The sequence below is a fragment of the Pleuronectes platessa genome, chromosome 7 (assembly GCF_947347685.1).
Source record: "Pleuronectes platessa chromosome 7, fPlePla1.1, whole genome shotgun sequence".
NCBI lineage: Eukaryota > Metazoa > Chordata > Actinopteri > Pleuronectiformes > Pleuronectidae > Pleuronectes > Pleuronectes platessa.
The window spans coordinates 18,208,452-18,224,638 of NC_070632.1; positions in this window are offsets into that span (position 1 = coordinate 18,208,452).

A 16,187-nucleotide genomic window follows, 5' to 3' on the forward strand; every position below is an offset into this window, starting at 1 on the left:
GGCTCAATGTGGTATTTAAAAGTCTTAACTTTAAGTTAGTGAACTCTCCAGGAACCCCAACAATTCAAAAGTAACATGTTTCACTTATTTGAGGTTTCATGTTGCTCGGTATCAAGCCAACAAATAACCTTGATGTAATGGACAGAAGAAACCACAGGGTGCTTCACAAGAAGGAAATGGAAAGAGGGGGGATTATTATCCACTAAATTAAATGAATAAAATCAAGAGAAAGCCAAAGAAAGCAAATGAGTTTTAAGACTATTCCAAAGTTAAAGAGGAATAATAGCATCGGAATGAAGACCATTAGTGTTCTAGCCAGAAAACACGAGTCTACATATTAAATATAACTGCACAAGAATTTAGGTAATTTATTTGTTTAAAATATTATCCACCATCAGGGAGGCGCCTGATTGGTCCCAAATTCATTCTGCAGACCCCAAACACACAGCCAGAGTCACAAAAAGCAATCTTCAGTAACAAGAAGAACATAGCAGAGGATCTGTCCTCCAAAAAGACATAGAAGACAATGTGACTGAATCCATAGAAAGAATATGGGAAGCTCTCCAATGTGATTAGAGCAATGTACTGTACCTGCCATCAATCTTTTAAAACTGTGGTCAGTTTTGATAAAGTTGATGCCGTTTAAAAAACAAAGGGTAGTCAAAGTGAATATGGATTGGACTCAGGTGTTTTCTTTGTTTACTGCAGTTAGTATAACATTAATGAATAAATATTCATGGTATTTATTCTGCAAAACTGGCAGGATATCATAAGGGAAAAGGACAAAAAGTGACAAAGGTCTTCTTTAAACTTCCTGCCAAACACACACTTTCTTGTGCATCTATTTTAGTGAGGACACTCCTTGCCAAAAGGCATTTCCATATTCCTTCACCTTCAGCATCACGTCTAAATGCCAAACCTTAATCATTGCCCTAATTCAAACCTTAACCCTAATAGTTTGTCAGACAATAAACATCACGTTGGGCTGTGGATGGTGATGGAAATTTTATGAGAAGCCTGATAATTTGACTGAACTGACATTATTGAATCACTGAATAAAAACATAGCAATGCAGAGGTCTTGAAACAGACTCCTTTCTGTATTTACTGACCCAGACTTTACAATCTATCAATAAATAATCAATAATGAAAATAATGCCTTTACACTTGCACACAGAAGCATGCTGGTCTCTACCCCCATTCCTTCCTGCCGTGGGGACAGTGGTTTGAGGTGGCACCGTGTGCCTCCCCACCTGTCCTTCAGAGCTGCCCCTCTGGGGCTTTTTGATGATGTTGCTGCAGAAACCAGGCAATAGATCTCCACTTCAGCTCCAAACCACACAAAAATACGGCACTTCACATGCACTTCAGCTTTTCCAATGGAGTATTAGCGTAAAAAATGTAGAGCCCTTGAGAAACACCTCTTAAGTTTACTTTGTATGTCATTTATACAGAAAATAAGACTCAGGCCAAGGATCATAGAGGGTGCCTCTTTAAGCATAACAATCATGGCCCCCGGAAAATGATCAAAGTCTGTGCTTTAATCGTCAACATTCACATTTTCATGACAGATAATTAAAAAAAATGAATCCACAGGACACATGATTGGCAGGTGGAAGACAAAACAGACTAAAAGCTGTTCATGCGAACATAAAGGCCTATATGTGGAGCCACACTGAGACATTTGTGTTGACTAGTCTTAAATTTGAGACGGTGTTGGAAAAGACGACACATCTCAAACATCTGTGTCCTAGAAGCGGGTTTCTGATCACCTACAAAAACTTTAAACACAAACTCCTCGGTCGAGTTTATCTTGGATTTTACATATTTCTAAATCCCCATTGAGTCGACCACAGAAGTAGCTTAGGAAAAGTCAACCTTTACCACCCAGAGAATGTCTGATCCAATTCCACTGACACAACAAAACACATACTGGTGAAATTAATCAACGTTATGAAATTTCCACACACTGTAAGATCACAGCCCTGTCATCTCATGGGTGCTCATGTGTTGCCTGGTCCAACTTCACATAATAACCAAACAGTCAGTTTTATTAAACAAGTGTTTATTCTGTTTTACCGAACTCCCACATTAAGATTTTTAAATAACCAGAGCATCCTGGAAAAAAAGGTGTGTTTTCCGGCAATAATCTATCACAACAATCTCTAATCCTTGCAGGATGTTATTACTCACTGCCAAACTAATTAAGATCAAGTCCGAGGCCGTTTCCTGTACAAAGAGGAGGGTAGGATGCGGGCAGCGGGAGCAGTGTATTTCACAGGAGTGGAGATTTGTGTGTCCTGGCTTAGGAACAGCCATCTAGTAGTGCTCGCACAGTATATTTTCTTCTGTTGACAATCCAAACTCTACTTAAAAGGACACACACTTAGTTGTAGACATTTCTGTCAGGAGGAAAAATGAGACCGCCTCACTGGCCCTTCTTGATGCCCATTTGGCTGCCTGAAGGTTGTATCATAAGTACTACTCCATGTATTTGCATTACTATTATGATTTGGGCCTGTCCAGTTTTATTTGGCCATTGAGTACAAAGACACACTTGCTCATGTCCTCACTGAACTTCAGGCAAACTACTGTGTATGAACTTATCGTGAATAGAGAATATCTATTAAGGCCACGGTGAGGCACCCATGGGATGTCATGTTGGATCATTTGGGCTAAAAACCCTCATCTATCTTCTTGAAATGTATCACATTGACATAAATAATGAACACGAATGTGATATGTTGGAGCCTCTTCTGCAGCTGCTGTTGGGCCACTGCAGATGCAATAAGGAGCTTCACTGCTGCAGATAATTTTTTTCCACTTCTCAATTCAGGACATCTCAGATACAATGAGCAGTGAGAGACGTGAACTTCATCGAGGAGGTCATGTTTTCACTCCTGTCCGTTTGTGAAAATTGGCGGAAGCATAACACGTGGGTTGAAAAAGAAAAGATTCAATTTTGCCAAGGATCTAGGAATTTTTCAATAATTGTCCCTAACTTTTTGAGAAAGGGTGTTTTGACATTGTGTGTTTAATTTGGTGCATCCAAATAAAAATCTAGACTTAGAAAATTTAAGTGTGGCTTGCGTAGCTTTGTCGTATAGTTAAAAAAAATTGGGCGACTCATGCAAGCACGCAAGAAGGGGTACGAAAGCATGCAAGGGGCTCTTGCGCTTGCGAGTCCTTGCGTGTCTGTGAAAACGCAGAAGCATATGCCGGCCTTAAGTACCATTCCAGTTAAAGCTGCTATCAACATTTAATATCAACTATGGACTCTGTGTAATGTGAAAGGGATCGGTCACCTTTACTGTTCTGGTTGACTCTCACGGAGATATGTTCAGCCGCAAAAGGCAGCTGCTAAAAACTCACTGCACAAAATCCACTCAGCTCCAAAAAGCAGGTAAAGTCATCAACAAGTTTTTGAACCTGGAGGTCAGTGGTGCATTTTCCAGATATTTCCCTCAGGAGTTAACACAAGAATGAATACCAGACTTACTTTCATCAAATGTCCAGAAACACATCTCGTTGCTGCTGCTAAAAAGTGTAGCCAACCCTATCCACTGTCCCCAAGAATAGACCCCCCCCCCCACACACACCCCACACACACACACACGTTTCAGGTACTGTATACTATATACATGTTATCTTAGTAAAGGGACAACGACACTTCAGGACAATATAGGATCAAAATTCAACACCATAAGATTTTAGATATCACATATTTGACTCTGCTCATGGTTCATCACAAGAAGGACTTTAATTTCGTGCCTGTCATGAATGAACCGAGGGGCCGGTGGCTCACAACTAGAAGAAAGCGGGCAAACTAAAACAAATGACTGCCAGACCCTTGAGTTAACAGGAAAGAAATATTTCCCTGCTTAACTTGGCCAAAGATCTCAACAGACCTGCCTCTTCTCAGGGTTTTGGTCCCCGCGGCTGAGCACTGGTACCGGACCAGTATAGGAAGAGCCAAAGAGTTCTCGAAAAGCCTCCTGTGATGGGTCGGTTGTAACACCACCATGCCCCTTAACCATTTCCTCTGCTTCCCGCATGCCTGGGCTCTGAGCTCACAGGCCTCTTACTGAAGCATCATTGGAGACTGTCAGCATTAACTTTAACTAATGAATGAGGAGTAGACAATCAACAGAGACTCGGCAGCACTCGTAATTACAAGTGCCAGATCAGGTTAAGATGCCAACAGCTCAGTGCATTGAACATTTTATTGCAATCATTGGAAGGACTCAAGCTCAATATTCAATTAAGTACCAAAAAAGAAAAGGGAGTGGGTTTTATCAAAGCTGACAACAAGAAAGCTCTTTGGGGACCTTTTATAGGAATTGCTTCCATAGACTGACATGGCTGGGTTTGTAATTTCCTCACTGGTCGGATAAGGGGCTTTCTTATGTCAAGTTATTTTAAGTAATCGTTCTTAGCTCTGTGTCAACTGCAGCTAGGACGTTTTCCCCAAAACCTGGTACGTCAGCTGATATGATCTTATTTATTTAAATGTGAAAACTGAGACCTTTAGGCCTCACACCGTCTCTTTGCCTAAATGGACCGCTCTTTAACTGGACCTGCATCAGAATTGTTCGGTCAGGGGACTAGGAAGTGGACTTTGTGGAAAAAGCACTTGTCGTCATGTTTACTGTCATCCCGGGAGGCAGTTTTGATGGTTCGGCTCTTGTGGCAGCTCATAGTTTTTGGGTAGTAAAACGCCGGGGGCCTATCGATACTCTGTAGTCTCACAGCGTGGCTCATCTGTGCCAGCGGTGAGGACAAATATGCCAAAGTCTACTGGGTTTGGCTCTTTTCTCACCCCCTGGCTTCCAATGCCGATGTATCCAGCTGAGGTACAATAATTTGACACCTCTTAAGCAGCTAGACCCTTCAGCGTGACAACCACTGCTTTGTTTTATATTCCTGCTTAGTTTGAATGCAATAAAAAATAACAGTCAGCAACATCCAAACTGTGTTTTTATCCAGTTTTGACTTTTGCCCCTTCCCACCCCGTTCAATCTCCTTTATCCCTCCCTTTCCTATGTGGGATTTAACGTACACTTTGTGGTAACCTTGCTAAGTTATCAATTTTTTCTACGTTCTCTCACACTGAATAAAGGCTTGTTTCTCTACGCCTGCTTGTTAAGACATCAAGGACAGCTCCCTCCATCTGGCATTAAGTATTCCTGGTGCCAGTGTCGGGTTAACTGACACTCCTGCACTTAAACTAATGGCAGCGAACAGTCATCTCCCATGAGGTGCTCACCTTGGAAAAAAATCACCCAGTTCCCTCATCCCCAATCATAATCGTGCTCTCACCACCCACTGAATGAAACCATGGGCATGAAAAGGGGGATTGTTTCAGTGTTGAGGCATATATAAGGGCAAATGAAAACATGTAATACGCATGTCCTGTCTTGGATTTGCCTTCCTCCCGAGTTCAATGAGACGTTGAGAGGTGGGAAGAGTAGAACAGCATGCAAACAGAAAAATTCAGACTCAGCAAATCATCATATCCATGAGAAAGGAAACGTGTAAGATGATTTCTTAAGCAAATAAATCAAAAATATTCAACATTCAGATGCTTAAAGGGATTCTTTTGGGACAGGACCTAAATCACATTTTCTGATAAACAACTATCACGGCTGTTTAAAAGGGCTTTTTTTTTTTTATTACCCAGCACTTAAATGTCTGAACTGCTTGTTTTTTAAGGGGAACTTGCAAAGGGATTACGTGGATATTTTTCTGACACTGTGAATTAATAATTCTGTCTCGCAGTTCTAGTCTAATACATCCATCAGATATTGTGTTGTTGTTCTTGTTGGTTCGAGACCTGATTCTCATGTTATTCTGACTGCCGGTAAAATGCTAGCCTCCTCTTATAGACATAACTAGAACAGCCAATCCAAGAGCTCCATGTTAAAGAAAGTGAAAATAAATAATTTATTTATCCAGATCTGCTCCAAATTTAATGGCTGTTTCTTCGGGTAATGCTCTAACCAGCCACAAAAATCTATGAAAATCGGGTGAATAGTTTTTGCTTAACCCTGCTAAATAACCACCTCCCCTAAAAAAATCCAAAGAAAACGATACCACATTGGCGGAGGTGATAAGAGTATGTCAAAGGATCAGGTAAAGAAATTTGATTTCTTTTAGATCTAACAGCTGGGATGCTGTATGACATTGTTATAGTATATAACAATCTCCCATTTAATTTCCCATGACCTATCATCTTCTTTCACAACTTTTAAACCAACTGACCTTAGGACTTAGAAAACTTCCATCCTGTGTAAGTTGTAACAAACATCTTGTACAGGTGAGTCCAGGGCAAAGAGAAGCACCTCTCAGACCACATGAGAGCACCATCACCACCCGTCCTCCTCTGAACCCCCTTCTCAATGGAAACCTAAACAGCTTTTTAAGAATGAAGAGCTTTTTCAGTTTGTTTCTAAATATAGGCTCGCCCTGTGGGAGGTGGCAGGTTCTAGAGCCATTTTCAACACAGATGAGCCCCATGTCCTGCCCAGGGCCCGGCGGGTGGTGACTGCCGGTGGTCTGCCTTTCTCTTATGCACCGGCTCTTAAGTAAACACTGCAATCCTGCGGTCAGCTACAGCATGGCAACGAGCGAAAGGACTCACTGTGCAGTTGCACACAGCTATGGTGTGTTGCCTCCTCTGGCCCACTCAATCTTGGCCCCACCCCGTCACAGGGGCCTGGGTAGGGGTCGGGGGCCAGCGACAGACCTTGATGTGTGATCCCAGAAGCCTGCTGGGAACTCCTGGTGGGAACAGTGTTGGACTTCACCTCCCGGACCCCACTGACCGACCATTTTCCATCTGAAAAAAAAGTCTAAATTAAGAACATTAACATGTTTACTGACATTATGCCAATTCATTAAAGAAAATAAAAAAAATGCAACATCGGTGAATTCGGGGTGGACATCATTAACACCCTGATTCACATCTGTAATCAGTAATCACAGTCATTTGACCATTAAACCAAGATGCAAAATTATAAGGGGGAAATCAGAAAATAGAAAATAACTAAAATAATAATTATTAAAAAGGGTTTTGTTTGAGTAAATGGTTAATGGAGCACATGGAATTGTATAATTTTCACATTCAAATGTTTAGCATGTTAAGGAATAACACCCAGAAATATCATGTTCAACCAGGAAATAACTGAAATCGGAATGTTTTTTATCAGAGGGCCACGATAATATGGCATTAATCATCAGGATCATATCCAATAAAGTGCCAGATTAATCAACTCGGAGGAAAACTGACAGCGCCAGTCCTTATCCACTGAGGAGAATAAGGGGCAACAGGTAGGCCCTTTATCCATTGAGCTCTGTTCTCACATTGCTCCCCTATACATGTAGATCATAATTTGGGGGAGTCTCAGTGGCTACCTGTAAGGACCACAGGGGTGGCAAATAGCGGGGCTGTGGCTTTCTTAGCTTCTTAGTGGTGCAAGCAGAAGGATTTACGGTAACTCTCAGACAAGCGTTCACAGCTTGGACTCTTGGCCTGGATTCGATATTGTCCCTGGCTGAGCATCAAACCCACTGAACCCGAGGTCCAAAAGAACCTACACAAAACCCTGGGATGTTTTAATGATAAATCGCCGACATTTAGTGGCAGAACAAAAAAATATTGGCGGTGCTGGGGATATCAGTATTAATTTTAATTCATAGTGAGAGCACATACTGGGTGGCTTGATTGACCAGAGATCAGCCTCTGGTTAAATTGACATGCTCTTCTCTTTCGGGGGCGAGCATATGAGTTTTCCTGCTAATTCAGCACAGGTGCGACAGTATAGAAAGCAACCCTGCAGAGTTAGAGGTGAAACAATTGCCAATAGAGGTGATATTGAATATCATCCATGATGTGAAGTGCACTGACCAAGTTATCTTTAAGTTCATGTCCAGGCCTTGTGGGACAGACAATTTACTTCTCTGTGTAACCAGACCTTTTCTCGGTGCCCGCCATCTCCAGCCCTTCTGGTTTTGATAAAAGAGAGACCAGCGCCATGAGATTTCCTGAGCGGAGGTCGATGATTAAACCATATGTTGAAAAAAAAATTGCTCAGGAAGTTAATACATCTGACATGCCGAGAAGCATAATGGATCAATTTAGTAATCCATGCTGGTAAGAAGGATTAGTAGTGAAACTGGGGGTGTTTTTGAAATCACAGGTATCACTATCTTCAGTGTTACACTCGGTTAAAAGCATCACATACAAGGTTAAAGCAGTATTTTACTAATGTGCTGACTGCTGATGATGCCAAGAGGTGCTTTACAAAGCCACAGGACTGAATTTAAGGTCGAAGAGGATGCACCGAGCCAAACACACCAACCGCCACCCTGGAGAAAAGAGCCATGGTGCTAATATTAGAGGGAAGACTGATTACAGTGCTCCTATTAGGTTTTGGCATTGATTATGGTCCAAAGTAGAAACGCCCTCGGCCCTTCTCTTTGGTGTTCGTGCCCCCGGTCCTTCACGGCACACTACATGATACTATTAAGAGCCAGACCAAACATGCCAAAGCAGACCACAGGGTTACTCACAGCCACTGCACATTCTTTTGAGGCTGAAACGTGACCCGGTCCTATTTTTCAGCAGCTTGTCAGACTCGGTGTGGCGCACGGAGGTAAACTAGGAGGAAAAACTGTTGTCACCTCGCTATAGCTCTTACTTTTTTCCTGACTTACAAGATGGCAACCTCAGGTGTCAAAATGAGACCAGAGGGGAAGGCTGGACGAGTGCTGGCACTCACTGTGGATATGGAAAGCAAAGATATACTTACAACAGCAGCAGCAGACGGTAAATGGAAAATGGACAGTTTATTGTTGAAGCTTTGCGAGTTGATGGACATGCTGTTAAAGTAATAAGTGTAGTAACCACATGCATTAAGACATATAATGCCATATGTGAAGCTGAAATTGAAGTGACAACATAATGATTTAGTCAAAATATCTAACAGCTTGAGGAAACCATACAAGTCCAGCTGTGCATAAGATGCTCAAGACGTCGCCTCCATGGATGATGTCTGCGCCATTTCCGAAAAACCTCCCTCCATACTGATGGACAGCGTATTCTCTGTTGGGGCATCATCATAGAGTTGGACTGGAAAAGTTGTCAGGCATTCAATACGTCCAAACTTGTCGTCATTTGGAGCTCATTTTGAAAAATAGTTGTTATGACGGCTGCTAACCATATCCACCCACTCTGTTCCCAGTGAGAGGGGACAGACGGGAGGAAGTCTTTCAGTCGGTCAGGATATACTTCATCTCAGCAGGATACCGAGCTGCTGGACCACGTACAGAGCTTCAGGTGAAGCTATGCACACTTCAAACTCTAACCCTAAACAACTGGTGACCCAACGCCACTAGGAAAAGCTTTCTTAGAAATATAGAAAACCACAGTGCCAGAAGTAACAACAGACTGTTGTGAGTTCAAACCATTAATTATCCAAGCTGACATTGGGTGAAAGGCAGCGTACACCCAGGACAGGGTATCACAGGGCCAACATACAACTAAACCTGCACACTCACATTCACACCTCTGGTGTGTGTGGACCCTATAGAAAACATCCACACAGACATATAGATGGGCAGAACATGCAAACTCCATTGCCAGTCTCGGATTCAAACCGTGCTGTGAGGCAACAGTGAGCCAGTGCAAAACTCGGTTGTGGGGTAACAATCCATCTAAAATGACTCTAACATGAGATCTAACAATGTAGCAATGTACTCATTAATGTTGAATTTAATTATTTTGGCTAAACTGAGGCATCCATGTTTGTTTAGTTTTCCAGCAATACTGTAGTAATAATAAATAATACTTATAATAATAATTATAACTAATAATTGTGACTTGGATGTTGATGTTGAAGTTGGAAACTGGAATTATGGTAAAATTCACATTTCTATTAATGATTTGAACCACCTTCGGTGATTTCCTACATTTCCCAGAATACTTCACATTGCAATGCATTCAGCTGATGTTTAATCTCGAGGGACAGCAGAAGAAAGACAGGAAGCACATTTTTTTGTTTTGTAGCTATGATGGATAATGGAATATTGAAGTGGCTGCTGGTGGAGATATAGTGTCTCTTCTTCTTTTAATGGATTTCTCTTTATATCTTCAGTTACCTTTGAGCGACACATGACACATCAGGTCAAACTGGTAGTCAATATTATACTCTGCTGGATATGTTTTGTCCACTTTTCAGTAAGAATGGGGATCATGTCCATACCTTGTTTCCAGCCTACCATTACTACCAGTTCCTGTGGCTGGGGGAAACCCACAGCCACAAACCTACACATTCCTCCCTCCAGGCTTAACCACAACATCAGTTTGCCTCCTCATTGACCAAAACTCACTGAGAAAGTTTGAAAAAGGCCGTAACTCTCAAAGAAACACAGCCGACTTCACCACTGAAATAGATTTCAATAAATTTCTGCAGCCACTTTTCCTGGTCCTGAGAACGTAATGAATTAGCAAACAAAAGCCTCAAAAGAATTCCCTCACATTTCTCTTTACTCAATGAATTACTGTCTACCACAAAAGGAAAACAAAAGATGGCACATTTATTTTTCTGTGGTGGGACTGTTTCAACAAAGCAATTATTCACTGACACCACATGTACCTCAATCAAAGGCTTCAGGCACCACTGATAGTGGTTAGCTTAGACTACAGGAACGTTCAAGTACCGTGAAGGACAATGTTACATTATACTTAGTTACAAACTGAAAAAGCATGTTTTGCATATTTTGAAACTGAAAATTACCATCTGTAATATTTTGTAAGAGAAATGTTTTACTATCAAGGTGTTTTTCTAAATAGTTGCACAAATAGAAGAACGCTGTTCATCTTAACCATATATAAAATTCAGTTATTACAACAGCATGTTTCAATATCTTTGATTCACTGCCAACATCCTGAGATTTTCTACTGTTCAGTAAAGTAACACATGCTGTGCCACCCCTCACCTGAACACTCAGGAGATGACTTGAGATGAGACTAGAGCATCTCCTGCTGTGTTGTTCATGGCTGACAGGTTTGTGAAACTCTGGACTCCATTCAACAAACGGCTTTAGTGCCTGACTTAGATTCAAGGTTAATCGCTCTTGAAACTAGAAGGGCACTTCGAGGGCATACCTCCACCTAGGCTAACACCCTATCTCACTTGCTGAAAAATTCTACATCAACCTCTTTATACGGATCTGCTCCAAAATGTAAAGGGGCCTTCATTGGGTCATGCCTTCCCCCTCCATAAAATTCATGGTAATCAGTTACAATTTTTTTGTGTAACCCTTCAAACTAAGAAACAAACAAACGCAGAGGAAAACAAAATCTCCTTGGCCGAGGTAATAAATCAAAGAGATGACCTACAGAGCACTGGAGCCACTTGGATATAAATATATTTCCAAATATTAGAAAATGGTGTTAGTTGTGTTCACACTTTGATAATATTTAGGATTCTGTTGAAATCGAGCCATGGTCAAGGAGACCAAGAGAAGATCCCAGCCACATCTACCAGGAAAACCAGTCTGAATAAAAGAAAACCCAACATGCCACCTGAGATGAAATACAGGCTCCTCTGCAAGAAAGTGCTGTGGCTGTTTTAAGATTCACAGTAAGGAGGTACTTGTACAAAAATGGGCTCTACAGTCAAGTTGCCAGAAAAAAGCCAATGCTGCGCCAAAACAGCCCATAAAATTGCCAAACAACACCTAGACAAGCCTCAAAGCTTCTGGAAAAAATCTTCTTGAGGGATGAATCCAAAAGGGAACTTAATGGTCACAACCATAAACGCTGTGTTTGGACAGGGGGTCGACAAGTACACCATCCCTACTGTGAGGCATGGAGGGAGATCTCTGTCGTTTTGTGGACGTGTGTGTGACCTACAGCAGCATTGATTTGGTCAACATTGACCAGGGCAGATTTAGTTTTTAGAGGCTACATCAGAAAACAGCACAGGTTCTTGAGAGGCCATCGCCTTCTCCTGACCCAAATATCGTTGAGACAATTTGGGGGAAATGCAGGACAAACAAAGAATTTATGAAAACTGGAGGCTTTTTTGTCAAGAAGAATGTGCCTCGTCAACAATTATCCCCAAAAAAAAAAAAAATATCATTGATACTAAAAGAATCAATCCACAAATTTAAGAACTAATGGTATACAAACCCTTGAGGGGGACCATGTCATTATTTTAGGTTTTGCTATGTTTCGTACTCTTGTAATCCCTTATATGAATCCCATTAATAATAAATGTTTGTTCACTCATGTTTGCTCAATTTCGTTTCTATAGCACTTTTCAAAACAAAGTTCCAAACAGCTTTACAAGGCAAAATTAAAACTGTTGCACCTCTATATGTATAAATTAAATAATACCAGTAAAATTCTGCGTGAAAATATATTCCAGCTAATTGCTGAAAATGCTTGGATGTTTGTGTGTGCTTGTCTAACTGTGGGTGTGTGTGTGTATAGTGTGTAAGTGGGCTGTGTGTGGTCAGGCTCGCTGGGCTGATCTTGGCCCCTGGCTGTTGCTGGCGTTCAGCATGTCTGTAAAGAAACAGCTGGAGGCAAAGCCAACACCGGTCCCGCTCAGAAGCTCAGTCCTGCCAGCAGCGACAGAGTCCAGAACTTTCCATGGTCCTGCGTCGCCATGCCAACAGGTCTTGGCACGACGCAGCTGTCCTGATCTGCACACCTGGCCCACCAAGAGTCCAGAATCACCTCTCCTGTCACTGTGTGATGAACAGGTCATTTACAACCCAAGTGTTTGTGTGTTTTTAAGAGTTATGGGCACAGGTAAAGAAAACATCATGGCAGTAGACCTCCTGTGTGTTGCCCTAATCAAACAGAGCTGAGAACCTTAGTGCTGTAGAATAGCAGGGTCTGAACATATTCAGACTTGTACTGTGGAAAACCCACACAGAGGGATATTCAAAGAGAAATGGCAGTATGGAAATGAGCTTGATAAAGATTTGTTTTGTTTGTCTTTGATAGTGACATGGAGTTTTGCGGTTTCGGCTCGAACACGCTGTAGAAAAGCAAGTACCAAAGAGGAATGTAACTGCAATGTAAAACGTGAGACAGCTAGGCAAATTATTTGTTCAGTCCTCCATGTTATGTGACAAATTTATCTTCTCAAACCCTTTCCAAACTGACACAAAGCCAAGGTTTCTCTGGACGAAGAGGTGACTGGCTGGAGATACAGTATTTAACTATAATATTAAACAGTTCTATCTTGTAGCACACATGCTGGTCTGTTTTAAGGCACTTATTGCACTAAGTGCAGTGCCAAATGTTATTTATATAGTTTTATTTTTGATTTGGGATGTTGACATTACATTCATTTCACAGACCACTTGAGTGATTTAGCTTTCTTATTCTTTGACACTTTCAAATCGATACATAGAGCTTGTGATCAAGCCATGAACTCCACCACCTGAGCTGCAGTCTACCTGATTACCTGACATGGTTGTCTGTCGCTAACAAAGATGTGTGCAAATAGAAGATGCTTTTTCTAGTGCAGGAAACATAGTTTGGAATATTGGAAACAAGTTGTTGTGTTGTGTACTTTTACTTTTTATTTGGGCTTATGTCTCATCCATGAGGGAGGTGGGATTTATGACCTATACTGCATCCAGACACCAGGTGCTGATTGAGATGTTTTGGCTTTTTGGGGAGCAGCCACCTTTTCAGTATATACAGTCTATGGTCTGAACAGCACGTGTGTGTGTTTGCTTGTCTCTTTTGCTCTGTTTAAATACATGTCTCATAAACTCCTGAGCGAACCAAACAAACACAAGGCAAACCATGAGCACTGCACAGGTTCAAAAAACCTCTGACCAGTAATGGTGTTATTTACATATATGTATAATTATTAGTAGGGGATCAATCATTTTATATTTAGATTGAGTCCTTATTCCTTTCTAAACTGTTTCTCTCTTTCTAATCTCAACTGTTGCCAGTTTCCAACTCTTCTCAAGTCTCTCGTCCAAGTTTTGCCGGAGTTGGAGGCCATGTCGGGTGAGTCATAGATTATCATGGAGGAGGAAGAGCAACATGTTCCATGCTTTGCTACAAATTACATATTTGGCGACACTACAGACAATTCGACAGGAAGCACAGTTTGCAAAACATGATGTGCCAATACAAAGGGTATAAATGGCACAATGGGTTTCTGCTCAGTGTTGAGTTAGAATACCTTGTACTATTGTACTTTGCGAGCACATTTCCCTGAGCTTCATTAGTAATCCTGAGCATCCTTAAACGTTCAGTTTAACCAAGTAGGTGAGTAAAGTTTTTTTAATATAACACCAGGTCACAAAGTGCTTCACAAGAATGCAGTTGTTCAATTCAACAATAAAGACGGAAAGAAGGAGAAGTAGGCAAAGGTTATTTTTGAAGGCATCCACAGAGACCGCAGATCTTATGTCAATGGAAAGTACTTGAGTACCATGCGTTGATTCTGCTGGGTACAGAACATAAAGACCAGATGATGTTGATCGGTCTATAATAGACATATTTGAATATGCTGAGTTTCATGATAATAAACATCTGGGCTGAAGGAGTGAAGGACACTAGGTTTCCATTTAATCTGAAGGATACTTTGTTCTCTTTTCGCTGTGGGAACCACACACTGACAGCTCTTGCTGATGAAGCATTGTGTTCCCGGCAGGTATGTTGACAGAATTTGATCCATAAAACAGTCAGATTCAGGGCAGCCATCACCGGAGATATCTGCTATCAAGTTGAAAGGGATCATTTGATCACAACATTTTGGCTTTGGACTTTTGGGGTACTTCCAAATCCTTCTGTAACAAATTCAATAATTTTCTGTTCACTTTTGTTATGGCCAAATAATTCCAGTCCAGCCTCAGGACTCTGTTGATGTGTTCTTGAGTCAGTTGTGACAAGCTACTCTAACTCTATTACAGAAAAACCACTTAAAAACTGATATTTAAGGAGGACAAATAACGGGTTATGCACATCATAAAAATGCACATTTCACAAGGTGTATCTTGGCTCGACGTTTTTAAAAAGAAGCCAAACTTTATTGCCATGGGAGAAGAAGCTGTAATTTTTAAAGTGGCATATGTATGAGAGGGATTGTTTCTTGTTCTGTCTCTCTGGATTTCTTAGCTCCCACCCATGATATCTAAGTCTAAACTTGCACACAAACACATTCACACATTGAGGGTGGAGTAAGGAGAGAAAACATGATTTGCATATGGATGTCCGACATGCGAACATTTTGATTGATGGGCAGCTAAAGAACACAGGCCGATCCTTATTAGAGGCTGCAGGCTGCCAGCTCTGAGGGATGCGTGGGCATGTCCTCCTTGGTAAGTGATCAGGTGTTTGACTCTGTCTGGTAGGAAGGAAGTCCTTATTAATGTTGAGGAGAAGGCCGAGGCTCAGCAACCTCAGGCATGCCTGCCCACACACACACACACACACACGCAAACGCACACACACGCACATATGCACACATGCAAACACACACACACACACACACACACACACACACACACACACACACACACACACACACATACACACACACGCTGTGGTTCGTTACTGTAGAGGAGTGCTGGTGTGCTCCTACCTACGCAAAAAGTCCTGATTGGGAACAGATATCTACGGCTGTGGAGTTGTTAAAATAAATCCTTCCACATCTTTACTGTTTTTACCTCCCCCTGTGATTTTCTTTTTCTCTTCTGGCTTTAGTTTTTTATCAAAATATTCGTCACTGCATTAATAAGTCATTTTCTTGGCTCCTTGAGGGCAGCAGAACAGACTGAAAACACAACAGCATGTTATTTATGATTAATTTGCTAACAAATGTTGAACTGTTTACAACATTAACATTCATGTGGAGTTTTAATCCTGGCCTCCTGATAAATATAATACAAAATTTCAATTTAGTTTACTCCCTATTAAATGAGATTTTGAAGACTGACACTCATTCTACGATGCAACAGATAGCTTAGCTTTGCATAAACATTTGAGGGAAATAAAAATATCTGGTTCTAGACTGGATTGACTACATGTATCCACTTCCTCCCACGATCCAGAAACCAAGCAAAAGATCCTGGATACACACACCACCATCTCGTACTGATGACGTCATTTAAAGCCAGCTCCTTGAAGAGATGTAACTCATC